Source organism: Protopterus annectens, chromosome 7.part1, assembly GCF_019279795.1.
Source record: "Protopterus annectens isolate FY-2018-M chromosome 7.part1, PAN1.0, whole genome shotgun sequence".
NCBI lineage: Eukaryota > Metazoa > Chordata > Ceratodontiformes > Protopteridae > Protopterus > Protopterus annectens.
The window spans coordinates 357752599-357767117 of NC_056740.1; the positions used below are offsets into that span (position 1 = coordinate 357752599).

Consider the following 14519-nt stretch of genomic DNA (forward strand, 5'->3'; position numbering starts at 1 on the left):
GGCTCCAGCTGGAGCCGAGGCTTCAAGAACACAGTCGGCTCCTATAGTTGCGTCGGAGCCGTCTTCGAGTCGTAAGCACTCCAGGTCCCCTTCTTTGGAGTCGGTCCATTCGGCTCAGAGATCTCCTTTGCTGTCGGAGTGCAGCCATCGGTCCCATTCCTCTCGGTCTTCCAGGCTTTCGGACCATGACCTCGAGAGGGTGGTTAGCAGACTCCGTAAGTCGCAGGCACTGGCCCAGATGCTTCATAGCCCTTTTCAACAGATAGTGGCTATCCCAATTCCATCGTCGATTCCTCCTCCGACTCTTCCTCTGAGTTCGGAGCCGGAGTTTGTGGGAGCCGTGAACGTCGACACGTCAGAGCCGATACCACCCATTTCGGCTCCGTCGTCGGCTCTGATTTCTTCTATGGTGCCATCCTTGGAGGGATCAGGGCGCCGTGACTCCCTTGTCGGCTCCGAGGGGGCGAGTGGCATCGGACCCTTGTCCGACCCCGTTCTCCCTCTCGGAGCCTCGGCACAGGTGAGTTCGGCCCCGACATCGGCCTTGGAGCCATCCCTCTCGGTGCCAGGAGGGATCCTTATCTCTTCGGAGCGGGGACCTTCTTCCCTGCCTGATAGGGGTGCTTTCGAGGTCATGAGGAGTGTGCTGGCCCCTGTGCCTGCTCGTCGGTCGGCTCCCTCAGCTCCTCCCACTGTAGTGCCTGCTGCGGTCTCTACCCATCCTCTCGACCCTGACCGCAGAGATCCTACGCCTCAGGGGCCTCCTTTGGGAGCATCTTCCTCTTCTGAGGCCTCCCCTGATCCATCAGGGGAGCCCCCTCGGAAGAGGAAATGTAAGAGGAAGCATGTGGACTCCCCTGAGTCCGTCACATCTGACACTGACTTGGATGAGTCGGAAGGGTCCCCACGATCTCCCTCTGAGGATGTCTCTTTTTCTGACATCCTTGAGATCCTCAAGCAGTGGGGGAACTGGTCTACTCTCAATCCTTCCGAGGATGAGTCTGTCTACCTAGAGGCGTTTGGTTCTCGCCCTTCCACCTCCTGGGTGTCTCCGCCCTTTGACCCCCTTATGGAAGTAGTGGCCAGGAAGGCATGGACGGCCCCTGACTCGTTGGAACCTACCCCACGGAGGCCTTCAAAATTTATCACAGCCCCGTCTGATAAACAGTTTTTGACCAAGGGTGTCCCTGTTGATGCTATGGTGGTGGCAGCAGCCACTAAGAAGGAACTGGCCAATCCTTCAGTACCTATCCATCCTCCTAATAAGGAATCTAGGACCATGGATAGGTACGGCAAGCGGATGTTTTCTTCAGTGACCTTTACCATGCGGTCGCTGAATTATTTATGTCATTTCACCCGCCTTCAAAGAGACTTGCTCAAAGAAATGGGTGATACCCTACAGGATCCAATAGCTGCAGGGCCTCAGGACAAAATCAACTCCCAGCTGGCAACCCTAAACTCGATTGTTATCTCCTCCATGCGGCTTATTTCTTATGCGGCTGATGGGGCGAGTAGGGCTGCAGGCACAGGCGTGGCCTTAAGACGTCACGCCTGAATGCGGCTTTGTAACTTTGCTGACCCCTTTAAGGTGTCCTTCACCAACTCTCCCTTTGATGGTTCAGCGTTGTTTGGACCTCAGGTGAAGGATACTTTGACCAGATGCGAACAAGAAGGCAAGACTCTCTCTGCCGTGGGAGTCTGTTTTTCCACCCCATCTAGACCATACCCTAAAGGTCAGAAAGGTGGAAAAATGTGGTTCCGCAAACCACAGGGAGTTGCGCTGGACGCACGAGGTGAGTTCCCCTCTAGAGGCAGGGGGGGAACAATAACAGATGCCGACCCAGGGGCAGAGGGGGTCTGCAGAATCAGGGTAGCAGAGAAGCTGTCTCTGGCCAACCCTTCCAGCATCCCTGAGAAGCTGCCCGGCTGTCCGCCTTCGGAGGCAGTCGGGGGAAGATTATCACTGTACCCAAAAGCCTGGCTTTCCCTCACCAAAGACAGATGGGTACGGTCGATCATATCCGAGGGTTACAAAATTCCCTTTGTCCACACCCCAAAACAGCCCCTTCCAGATGTTCCACCCGGTCTAAGGGAAGAAGCAGTATTAGAAATCTCAAAACTGCTAAGAAAAAGGGCCATCCAACCAGTTCCAGCAGACCAGCAAGGATCCGGAATCTACTCCAAGTTCTTTTTGGTACCAAAAAAGACAGGGGACTGAAGACCAATTTTGGATCTCAGCAGACTGAACAAGTCTGTTCAAAGAACGAAGTTCCGGATGGTCACGCTACAGTCCATTCTACCCTTTTTGGGCCAGGACCATTGGATGTGCTCTGTAGACCTTCAGGATGCGTACTACCACATCAAAATGTACAGGCGCTCCAGGAGGTTTCTCCACTTCCGTCTGGGGGCCAGTCACACTACCAATTCAGGGCCCTGCCCTTTGGTCTCACTTCAGTCCCCAGAGTGTTCACCAGATGTATGGCAGTGGTTACGGCTCATCTGAGGCGTCAAGGGTTCCAGGTGTTTCCATATCTGGACGACTGGCTCCTTATTGCCACCACCAGGCGTCAACTTGTTCAGTCCAGAGATTACACCATTCAGATTTGCGAAGAGCTAGGTATGTCCATAAATTTCGAAAAGTCTGCTTTGTCGCCTTGTCAGTCTATTACCTTCATAGGCGCCATATTAGACACAGTTGATCTATCTGCAAAACTAACAGCACAAAGAGTCTCAGATATTCGCGAACATGTTCATATCCTTCTTCAGAACAACAAAATCCAGGCCAAGTTTGTACTGAAGACTCTAGGTCTCATGGCGGCTGCCATTACGTTACTTCCCTTAGCTCCCTTCCACATGCGACTCTTTCAGTGGATGCTCTTCTCTCAGTGGTCCTTCCAGCAGCTCCTGATGTCACACAACATTTTAATAACTCAGTCATGCAAGAAACACCTGTCTTGGTGGATGGTCTCCCTTCAAGTGATTCAGGGCAGACCCCCCCCCCCCACCGGTTGCTACAGTGACAACGGATGCCTCCCTGATCGGGTGGGGGGGGGCATTTTCAGGGCAGGACGGTCCAGGGCACTTGGCAACCTTTCGAGTGCCACCTGCACATAAATGTCCTAGAGATGAGAGCAGTACTTTTAGCGTTGCAAGCCCTTCAGGACTCTCTTCCCATCGGGACGATTGCAGTTCAGACGGACAATATGTCCGTAGTGTGGTACATCAACAAGCAGGGCGGAACCAAGTCCTATTCCTTATGTCGAGAAGCACTCAGACTTTGGCAGTGGGCGATCTCCTCTCAGCGGTTTCTGATAGCAACGCATATCCCCGGGAAGTCCAACGTCATAGCGGACAGGCTGAGCAGAGCCATTCTCACGCTGCACGAGTGGTCTCTCAAGCAGTCAGTAGTGGAGAAAATTTTCGGAAAATGGGGTCAGCCTTGCTGCGATCTTTTCGCAACACCCCAGAATAGCAAGTGCCACGAATTTTTCACTCTCTTCCCGGCCACCCCCCCAGAGACGCACTAGTCCACGATTGGCCCCGGGGGCTCCTGTACGCTTTCCCCCTTTTCCATTAATCACTCAGTTGATTCAGAAAGCTATCGCCTTGAGATCCACAATGATTCTCATTGCTCCGTACTGGCCTCGACAAATCTGGTTTCCGTTCCTGCATCGTTACCTCTTGGAGCAGCCCTGGCATCTGGACCCAGTTCCAGATCTTTTGACCCATCAGTCGGGCAAGCTGCACCAATCCCTCCCCTCTCTCAACCTCACAGCTTGGTTGCTCCACTTTCAACCTTAGCCAGGCTTCCCTTTATTTCCCATTCGGTGCGTGACATCATTTTAGCTTCTCACAAATCTTCTACCAGGAGGATTTATGTCAGCAAATGGAAAAGTTTTTCCTTCTGGGCAAAATCTAGGAACATAGACTCATTCGTGGCTCCTATCCAATCGGTCCTGGATTTTTTGGCCGAACTTTTTCAATCAGGATCTTCTTCGTCCACTGTCGGAGTCCAGTTAGCGGCCATTTCAAATTTTCATGTGGGCCTGTCACACTCCTCTATTATGTCTCATAAACTGTGTAAAGTCTTCCTTAAAGGTATCTTTTTACTTAAGCCCCCGGTCAGACATCCCCCACCGCAGTGGGATTTGAATCTCTAGTTTTAACCTCCTTGATTCTCCCTCCCTTTGAACCTGTGGCTTCCTGTTCTTTGAAGTTTCTTTCATGGAAGACTTTGTTTCTAGTGGCCATAACCTCTGCGAGTTGAGTCTCAGAACTTCACGCCCTTTGCATTCGTCCTCCTTATCTGGTTTTCCATAAAGATAGAGTGTCCCTAAGAACTAACCCCTCCTTTTTACCCAAGATATCTTCTGGGGCAAATCTAAACCAGACTATCGATCTCCCAGTTTTCTTCCCTAATTACTCCAACAGAGCGGAACAAAAGTTGCATTTCTTGGATGTTCATTGCCAACTCCGTTACTACCTGGATAGAACCAAGCAATTTAGGAAATCTGAGCAGCTCTTCCTATCTTATGCTGAAGGGAAGAAAGACCTTCCAGTTTCCAAAGTAACCCTTTCTAGATGGTTGGCCTCTGTCATCACTTTCATCTATGAACTGAGGCATCAAAAGCTTCCTTCAAAACCTAGAGCCCATTCAACTAGAGCCTTAGCTACGTCAATAGACTTTCAGGACAGGTTGCCTTTAGACTCAGTTTGTGCGGCAGCCACATGGGCCTCTCCCCATACCTTTATTTCTCATTACAAATTGGACATGGCCTCCAGAAGCCGAGATAACTTTGGTTCCACCGTCCTCAAGAGTCTGTTCCGATGAGCCACCCAGGTTTGAGGTGCTAGGGATGTGGTCCCATCCAGCAAGAATGAAGGCGAGATTGACAACTTAACATTGAGAAGTTATGTACCTACCATAACGTTCCATGTTAGTTGTCTTCTTCTCGCCTTCTTTCTTGTGTCCCGCCCTCCAACCCCCTAGCCTGGACAGACCAATAGGATCCTACGGGGCCTTCTTTTTTGCCCAGTATGGTCTCCAGTGGTTATCCTTTTCTTGGGATGGCTATCTGTATGGGTATGACTCTCTCTCTCCTTTGTTCTGGGGACAGAACTGCTATAGTGTTTAACTATCAAACGAGATCTGGGTAGTTAGCGCCTAGCATTGTGGGATACAGGGTTACCTCGAGCCGGTAAAAATAGCTCTCGAGCTTTGGTATAAGCCGAGTCGGAGCCGAGGATCGGTTCTGAACCCATCCAGCAAGAAAGAAGGCGAGAAGAAGACGACAACTTACATGGAACGTTATGGTAGGTACATAACTTCTCATTTTCAAGTTTCAGAACCTAAGTCTTCACCTAAAAAGCTAAGTACCCTGTTGGGGAAACTTTTTCGTGCTCCTTACCGTTGTCAGTAAAAGTTAATAATTGCATTACTTGTGGGAAGCAAATACCTCATAAGGATTTCCATTTGTACTGTATTTCTTGCCTAGGCCCAGACCACAACGTACCTTGCTGTCGGCTTTGTGCTTTATTTAATCAGCGCACTATCCGTCATCGGTACATTTTTGCTTCTAAATATTTTGGTTCTCAGTTTAATTATTCAGAAATGACGTTGGTTAGCCATCCGACTACCGGAATACCAAAAAAAACGCAAAGAAAAAGACAGAGACAGGTCGTTGCGGTCCAAAACCGACGACAACGCTTCTACTAAGCTAGTCACCAGTTCGCCGGTACTCAGTGAGGCGCTTTTGCAGCCCTTGATACCTGCTACTTCTGATTCGCAGGCCTCTACTCAGACCCATTCGGAGTCCGGTATGCCGCGCGTTGCTTCACCTATGGACCCCACGGATGTCTCTACCTTGGATGGGTCCGGAGCCACTGTGCAGGCACCGGCTTCTGAGGGTATATTCAGGCCAACAGATTTGTATATTAAACCAGCACCACCTTCAATATTAAGGCCAAAATCTCGATATGTCTAAAAAACCGATGCCTAGGCCACATGTTCAGGTATGCCTAAAAACAAATGATCAAAATGGCTGAAGATTTAATTACTCTAGTGAGGGGTAGTCAACCCCCCCCCCCCCTTCCAAGAGGCCCGGGCTGAACTTGACTATGAATCTTCTGAACAGGACTCTGTTTCATCTGACTCTTCTAATAAACAGGATTTGTCCATGCCTACTTATGAGGACTCTGATGCAGAGGATTCCAATCCTTCTGCTTCTCCCCCTGAGAATTTCTCTTTTGGCGAAACTTTACATACCTTAAGGGAGCATTTCCACTGGGAAAGTCAGGATTTTTCTGAATCCAAAAAGAGGCTTAGGGATTTCCTTCTTCTTCCTCAGCATAGGCCTTTGGCTATACCTCCTGTACTAGACATAGATGATGTGTTTTCAGAATCCAGTATGGCCCCAATTCCCTGCCTCCAGCCCCTTGGAAGCCAGACCGATACTACAGGGTTCCTGACTCCTACAAATTCCTTTTCAAAAGTCCTGTTGCGGACCCTGAAACCATTTTTCAGGGGCCCAAGGGCATTAAGGCTTCTACTGCTAAAGATCCTACCCCTTCTGATAGAGACTCCAGGGTGCTGGATAGATGGGGTAAAAAGGTTTATACTTCTGCAACCTTGGCAATCAGTGCTTTAAATTGTCAATTTCATATGCTAAAATATCAACAGCATATCATGGGACTGCTTAAACAGAAAATGATGTTGATTTCTGACTGTGTGGAAAATAAGGAATTACAAGATTTATTGCATTCAGCTTAACAAGATGGAAAATACACTTTGCAATGTGGTTTTGATTCTCTGGAGTCCTCTTGCAGGGCTGCTGTTACTGGGTCTGTGCTTAGAAGGCATGCTTGGCTTAAGGAGCAATCTCTGCCTGATCATGTTAAAGCAAAATTGTTGGATGCTCCTTTGCAGCAGGACCGTCTGTTTGGTAATAAGGCTGAAGAAGTTCTAAAAAAGATGAAAGATAAAGCTAAATCTATGCAAACTGTGAAATATTTCTTACAGGTACAACCTCAAGATTTAGTAGGCACTGGCCTACTAAGAACTGGTCCTTTCCAGTTCCTTGCAGAGCCACTCAAGCCAAACCCAGACATTCCAAAAACACCAGGTTTCAGTCCCAAGAGACTTCAGAACTAAGCAATGGGGTGCCTCCACTTCCAAATCTGGAAACAGCAAGATACTCCCCTATGGTAAACGGTCTCAATGACTTTCCTTTAAAATTTCCAAGCACTTGCCTCTTAGGGGGGAAAACTGTCTCTTCATGCAAAAACTGGCAACTTATAACCCAGGACAAATGAGTTTTAAATATAGTGTCCCAGGGATACAGATTTCATTTCCACACGTTGCGAACTGCAAACGGATGTCCAGACCTGCCCCCAAATCAGTGGGCAGAGGCTCAGAAACAAGTACTTTCCCTCCTAAACATGGGGGCAATTCAACTAGTACCAGAAGAGGAAAAGGGACAAGGTTTCTATTCCAGACTTTTCCTGGTACCCAGAAAAGACAAATCATGGCGTCCAATTCTGGACCTGTCTACTCTGAACACCTTTCTGGACATTCCAAAATTCAAGATGCTGACTCTTCACCAGTTACTTCCTATGCTAGGCAAAGATGCCTGGTTGGCAGCTCTAGATTTAAAAGAGGCTTACCTGCATATCCCAGTCAGGGAATCTTGCAGACGATACTTCCACTTCAAAGCAGGCTACTTCCATTATCAGTTCTCTGCACTGCCCTTTGGCTTATCTACTGCGCTCAGGGTATTTACAAAGTGCCTGGTTCCAGTAATTGCATTTTGCAGGCAAAGAAATATTCAAATATATCCATACCTGGACGATTGTCTAATTCAGGCAGAAAACAGGGCCATTCTTCTAAAACATCTGGTGTTTGTAAAAAGGGTTCTAACTTGTGTAGGGTACACCATAAATGAAAAGAAATCACAACTGGTACCCACAAAAAAATTACATTCCTGGGTGCAAGCTTGAATACAACTGTCCAGATGGCTTTCCTTACCCCAGAAAAGCAAATTCATTTGTTGACTTACTTCAAACAGGTGGCCACAAAAACCCTGCTTATACTGCAAGCCTTGGGGTTCATGGCCTCCTGCATTCTAATTCCATATGCAAGACTGCATATGAGGAAACTTCAGTGGTACTTAAAAAGTTTATGGAGTCAACATTGTCACAACCTGTAAACAATGATTCCTATCATACCTTGCCTGCAACTAGAGTTCCTATGGTGGGCAGAGGCCTGCCACCAAAGCAAGGGACTGCCATTCACATCACCCCCCACTGCCCAAACCCTAACTACAGATGCATCAGACTATGCATGAGGGGCTCATCTGGCAGGGAAGTGCATTCAGGGCAAATGTAGCCCAAATCAAATGCACCTTCATATCGATCAAAAAGAAATGCTAGCTGTACAGAATGTACTGACAGCCTTCAAGGACTACCTTCATCCAGGACAACTAATGGTAAAGACGGACAACACCTCAGTTATGTGGTACATAAACAAGCAGGGGGGTACACATTCCTACCCCCTCTGCAGACTAGCCGTAGCATTGTGGAATATGGCCTTGAGCTGTCAAGTACAAATACAAGGTCAATTCCTGCCAGGAAGGCTGAATATTTTGGCTGACGAACTAAGCAGAAATCTCATGGACCCACATGAATGGAAACTGGAACCACGGATTTTCAACATGTTGACACGCAAATGGGGGAGCCCAGACATAGATCTTTTTGCCTCACCCCAGAACTACCGGTTGGACAAATTTTGCACAAGAACACCTCACAAAAAGGCCTGGAAAGTGAATGCTCTGTCCTTCAGCTGGGAAAACCTATCAGTATCTGCCTCTGCTCTCCAAAGTTCTACTAAAAGTCAAACAGGACAAACCAAAAATGATTTGGTTTGCTCCAGACTGGCCTCGCCAACACTGGTACCCACTCCTATGCAGTTTGTCACATATTTCTCCATGGCGCCTGCCTCAGACACCTTCCTTACTGTCTCAGCAGAACAACCAAATTCTGCATTCTCAGCTCCAAACATTGAATCTTGCAGCGTGGCTAATCACTTGAATTCCTCCTTAGCATCCCTCAGCAAACCTGTGATGGATGTCATTTTGGAGGCGAGAAGACCTAGTACTAGAAAATCTTAAGCTGACAAATGGAAAAGATTCTGTGCATGGAATTAATCTCAAGGGATGAGCACAGCAGTGCCTAATTTACCTTGATTTTGCAATACTTAACTGAGATGCTTCACCAAGGGCCTGTCTTTTTCTTCCATAAAAATCCATGCCTCAGCCATTTCAGCTCATTACAACACAGTACCCCCCCCCCCTCTTCTCTCATCCTGTCAGAGGGGCCAAAGACTTGAGGCCACCCAGGCGAGCTCCAACCCCTGCCTGGGACCTTAACTTTGTATTGGAGAAACTTATTCTACCTCCTTTCGAGCCAGCTGCAACTGCAGACTTAAAATTTCTTTCCTGGAAAACAGTCTTCCTTTTAGCAATCACTTCAGCTAGAAGGATTTCTGAATTACAGGCTCTTATGTCAGTGGAGCCTTTCATCATCTTTCATGCGGACAGGGTGTCACTCAAGACCAATCCATCCTTTTGGTATCCAGTGTGGTTCTTAATCAGACCATTCATTTGCCAACTTTCTTTCCCAATCCACAGAACAAGAGGGAGCGGATTCTGCATTCATTGGATGTACACAGACAACTTAGATTTTACTTGGACAGGACTAAATCTCGAAGAAAATCTGAACAACTGCTGGTAGCATTTGCTGCAGGGGCAGAGGGAAAGGCTATTTCAAAGCAAACCATTTCCAAATGGATAAGCCATTGTATTCATTTCTGCTATAAGCACCATGGAAAACCTATCCCCCAGGGGATCAGATCCCACTCCACCAGGGCTGCATCTACTTCTGCAGCCTTTCTCAGTGGTGTTCCTACCAGGGATATTCTAGAAGCTGCTACCTGGAGTTCAGCTCATACTTTCACCAAGCACTATCATTTACCAATCTTCTCTAAATCCAGAGCTGGCTTTGCCACTGCTGTTTTGCAGGGCCTTATAGCCGGCCCTAATGCTGTATAAATCCATCCTCCCAACCATAGCTTTGGGAATCTATGCAAATGTAATGACTGCAACAGTGAAACACGAAGAACTTAGTACAGTTGTGTACACTTAACATTAATGTAGATGTTCGAGTGTATTCACTGTTGTAGTCCTGGTTACCCTCCCTCCAGCCCCCTGTTTTTTCTCTCACTATGCCTCTCCTTTCTTTTACTACACTTGAAAGCCTTTTTGGTGTACTTGCTTTTGTTTGGAGGTATATTGTGTTTTAAACTATTTATATATTTTGCTCCCCATTTGGGGGGGCACCTGACATCTGGGGAAAGAAAAACTGATGTAATAGTGTCGGCTGCATGTTTTATACCCCTGACGACCTGACGTCATAGAAGAAGGGGCAGCATCCGACGCAGGACCCAAGACTTTGTTAATCAGGCCGACTGAGGGCAACCTGCCAGCAGATTACCCAAATGTAATGACTGCAACAGTGAATACACTCGAACATCTACATTTATGGTAAGTGTACACAACTGTACTTTAGAACTTCCCCAACTCTTACTCTTTAACCAGCTAACCATGGCCAAGAAAATCTGTCAATCCGAGAAAATGCTGGTCCTACAAAACCTACTACAGCCGTTCTCCAGTGTCAGAGCTCTATACTCTAGCAACAAACCTCTTATAAAAATAACCACAGTCAACAATCTTGCTGGAGAAGGCCTCTGCTCAAACTACCTCCTAACATAATGTCTACCATAGCCTTAACTCAGTTACAAAAAAAAAAGGAGGGGGGGCTAAAAACTCAGTTATCCAACAAGTGGTTATGCCCATGTACTACTACTGATTAAACTGTCTCTCTCCGCTTATGTGATAAATTCATCTAGACTGACTTTAATACTCTATATAAATATTGGTTCTTTAAGCTCTGATGATTAGGTGGTACATTGTGCTCAGAAAAATTACTGTATGTGTATTTTTAACAGTTCTCTATAGAATTTGTATAATGTTTGCATGGAAACGGTTTCACTATGCTGTGGGTCACATACATGTAATTCAGTGTGGTATATAATGTTCTCAAAATTTATCAATTTGTATGTATTATGTATTCAAAAGTTTGTTCAACCTGTATGCGTTATGTGGAACTTTTCTCCCTGGGTCTGCTAAAAAGGGGCGTGTCCAGTCAGACTTTAACAGTAATCCAATGTAAAATAAAATAAATAATTAAATAAAAATGAGACAAATTAAAAATACAGTGTAACTATATACAAAAATGATAAAATGCAAAATTTTTCATAGCTTAATCTCCCTCAGTTTTAAAATGGGCAAAATGGATAAGTGTTCATTAATACCAGGAAATACACTAGCATTCAACTTTAGTTGCCCAAACAGCTCTCTTCTCTACCTGTATTCCCCAAGGACCACCCCGTTCTTTACGGGGAACAACTTCCAAAATATCAAACTTAAAATTGGCATTATCAGAACAAGTGTGTGTTTATAAAGAGAATTATTGATGTTTTGCTTTGCAATTTCAAAGCAATGTTCATAAATTCTCTTATGAAATTGCCTGCAAATTTAGCAACTTTGTTATAGCATTGTTCATGTTTTAATTTTTGTGAAGCCTGGAGGTCAATAAGGATGGGAGTGCCATAACGAAGAGTGGGGAGGAGATAAGTAGTGGCAAGTGTAGTTTTAGTTGCATTGATAAGAAAGTTTTTGGCTCTGTAAAGCATCCCTAGTTTTTGATTATTTTTTCTTATGCAATTTTGAATATGCAGCTCGAATGTAAGATTATCATCCACTATTACTCCTAATAGTTTGCTACGAGAAGTGACTTCAGTGGTTGTATTGTCAAGAGAAAAATAACTTTAAATTTTGTTCTTTCATGAGAGAGGGATTTGTGGAAAGTACTAGTAATTTGGTCTTTTTTGGGTTGAGAATGAGTTGAGAGTTACAAAGCCATGTTTCAGTGTCTGTTAAAGCTTCCCAAGTACTTTTTTGGAGGGGCACCATATAGTCAGATGTGCAAATGAGAGTGGAATCATCTGCATAATTTATTAGGTGGTCTGTTGTGTGGAAGTATAGAGGATGTTGGTGAAAATGTTACAGTAGGGGGCCAAGGATAGAGACTTGTGGTACACTGGTGGTGATTGGGAGATAAGGCGAGAGCATGGAGTGCCATTTTACTGACTGATAACCTATTGGACTGGTAGCTTTTGAACCACAGAAGGGTGGGCTGAGAGAGACCTAGTGAGGGAATTTGAAGTAGGAGGTTGCTGTGAAAAATTGTATAGGTCTGTTTTTTCCTGAGGAAGAAAATCTTTTTGAATTGAGATGTCTAGCTGATATTCCAGGAACACAATCCTGTTTGAAGGAGTCAAAAAGGACTTTTGAATACTGTCGTGAATCCCAGCTTGTATAAGAGATATCTCACCCAAGTAAGAGATTCCTGACTCTTAGAACACTTTGCAGAGATAAACAAGTCATATAGAAAAAAAGAAAATTGATACCCTGTAGGCTGCAATGAACTATATATGGAGCTAGACACTTTGATCAGTGTTGGTGCAATGGATAGTCTCATGAGAAAAGCATAGAACTAAAGTGATCTAGACCCACAAAACTTTAAGAAATGCTTGAAGTCGGGATGAAGAGGAATGAGTTGATGAGCATCTTTTAAATGTAGAGTTACCAGGAAACTTGAATGAGGAAGAAGAGGCAAAAGATTGTGACGTGACATCATTTTGAAGAAGGGCACTATTACAAACAGGTCTAAGAAGGAAAGATCCAGAACTGGCCTCCAAGCATCTTCTTTCTTTAACACTAAAAGCATCCTTGAACAAAAACCTTTCCCAGCTTGGGAAGGAAGAACTGATTCTATCACTCCCTGGAACAGCATGTAATGAAAGACAGGTGTAAATAAGAGATCTGATGTTGTTAATCTTTGATCATTCCTTACTGATGGGTTATCGCTTCCATCCTCGGAACTGAGCTAGCCATATATCAAGCTCGCATCAGCCAAAAACTCTCGAGCCAAGGTCCTACCCAGAATGCTCTGCTCCCTGTTACCTCAGATCTCGTTTGCCACATTGCTGTACAACCATGTCAAGCCACTCTCTGTCTCGGCTAAGTGAATAATTTTTTGAAAGTTTCTGTATTGTTAGTGCTGTAAAAGTTTTCCGTCAGTTACTATTACTATACTTGTCAGAAGAAAAATTCAAACGAGTTGTATCTGCCTCAGGTGATGAAAAACTTCTTTATTAGCAGCTAACCAGATTACACAGCATGTTGGCCAAGATGATCTCCTCTGGTCAACTTGTTTACTGACATCAACTTTTATACTGCAAGCAAAACAACTTTTTGTTACATTTCTGACCGTTGACAGCTGGCTATGGAAAACATATAGGATAAACATGTTTATCACAAATTACCTCAAACCAACAGTTAGTACAGAATGTTCAAGAAGTACAGAATTTTCAGTTCAACAATGGTAGCTCCACTTTTCCAGGACAAACAGCCTGCTTCAGTAAATTAACTCTTACTCGGCCGTGCGTCCTTATCCCAGGCTTCACCAAGCTATAACCAAATCTCTTTATTCTGAAATGCAGAAAACAGTTATTATTCATGTTCATAAGCAATGCTGCATTTTGTTCACAGATGAGGCCCATCTTTGATAGGCATATCCCAGCAAATAATGTGTTCACTTTGCAAGAAGAGGAAAAAGACAAATAACAGTATGTTTTAAAACTTTTTCTCTTAACATTTCCCACCTGAAAACGCTTTTATTTGTCTTTTATTTCAGCAATATATGGTAAAAACTAAGTTTTTCTTTGCATACATTACTTCATTGGCAAGACAAACTTTTAAACTTCAAAAACATTTGCAAAAAGTCACATTTCAATGTATTCACTTTCACCAGTCTGTTGCAATTGCTGGTACATCGTCTTCGTAACAGCAGTATCAACCAGTCTTTGTAGAAAACCTCTGATACAGGGTATACAACAGCAACCACATACCACCACGATAGCCACAGAGACTCCAATGGACACCAGGAAACTGCTGATGAGATGACTCCATTTTCCAAACCACGCTTGTAGAAAGTCTGTAAAGGGGTTATTTACCCCAGAGTTCTCTGCCAACTCTTAGGATAACATTTCCAAACCTTTCAAAGCTCGAGTGATACTTCCATCAGGCGCAGTGTTGTTTGGAATATATGTACAACAGAAAGTCCCAAACATCTTGCAAACTCCTCCTTCTTTGGCCAGGAGCATATCCAACGCAATTTGATTCTACCATGCCACCTGCGAAGAGGCCTCCAGTTGTTCAGCAATTCCTTTCAATGCATCTTTGGTATAGTTCACAAAACGCTGTTGGTTATAGTAAATGTAGTTGATCCAGCCCACATTTTTATTAGGTTGAATCCAGACAAAGATGGATGTAAAACCAGCT

At 45.1% G+C, this 14519-nt stretch overlaps 1 protein-coding gene across 3 annotated transcripts in view; it reads left to right on the plus strand.

Moving 5' to 3' along the window:
- FLNB (filamin B) overlaps positions 1-14519 on the plus strand; it is a 4683119-nt gene that overhangs the window by 2068810 nt on the left and 2599790 nt on the right. The window lies entirely within an intron of this gene.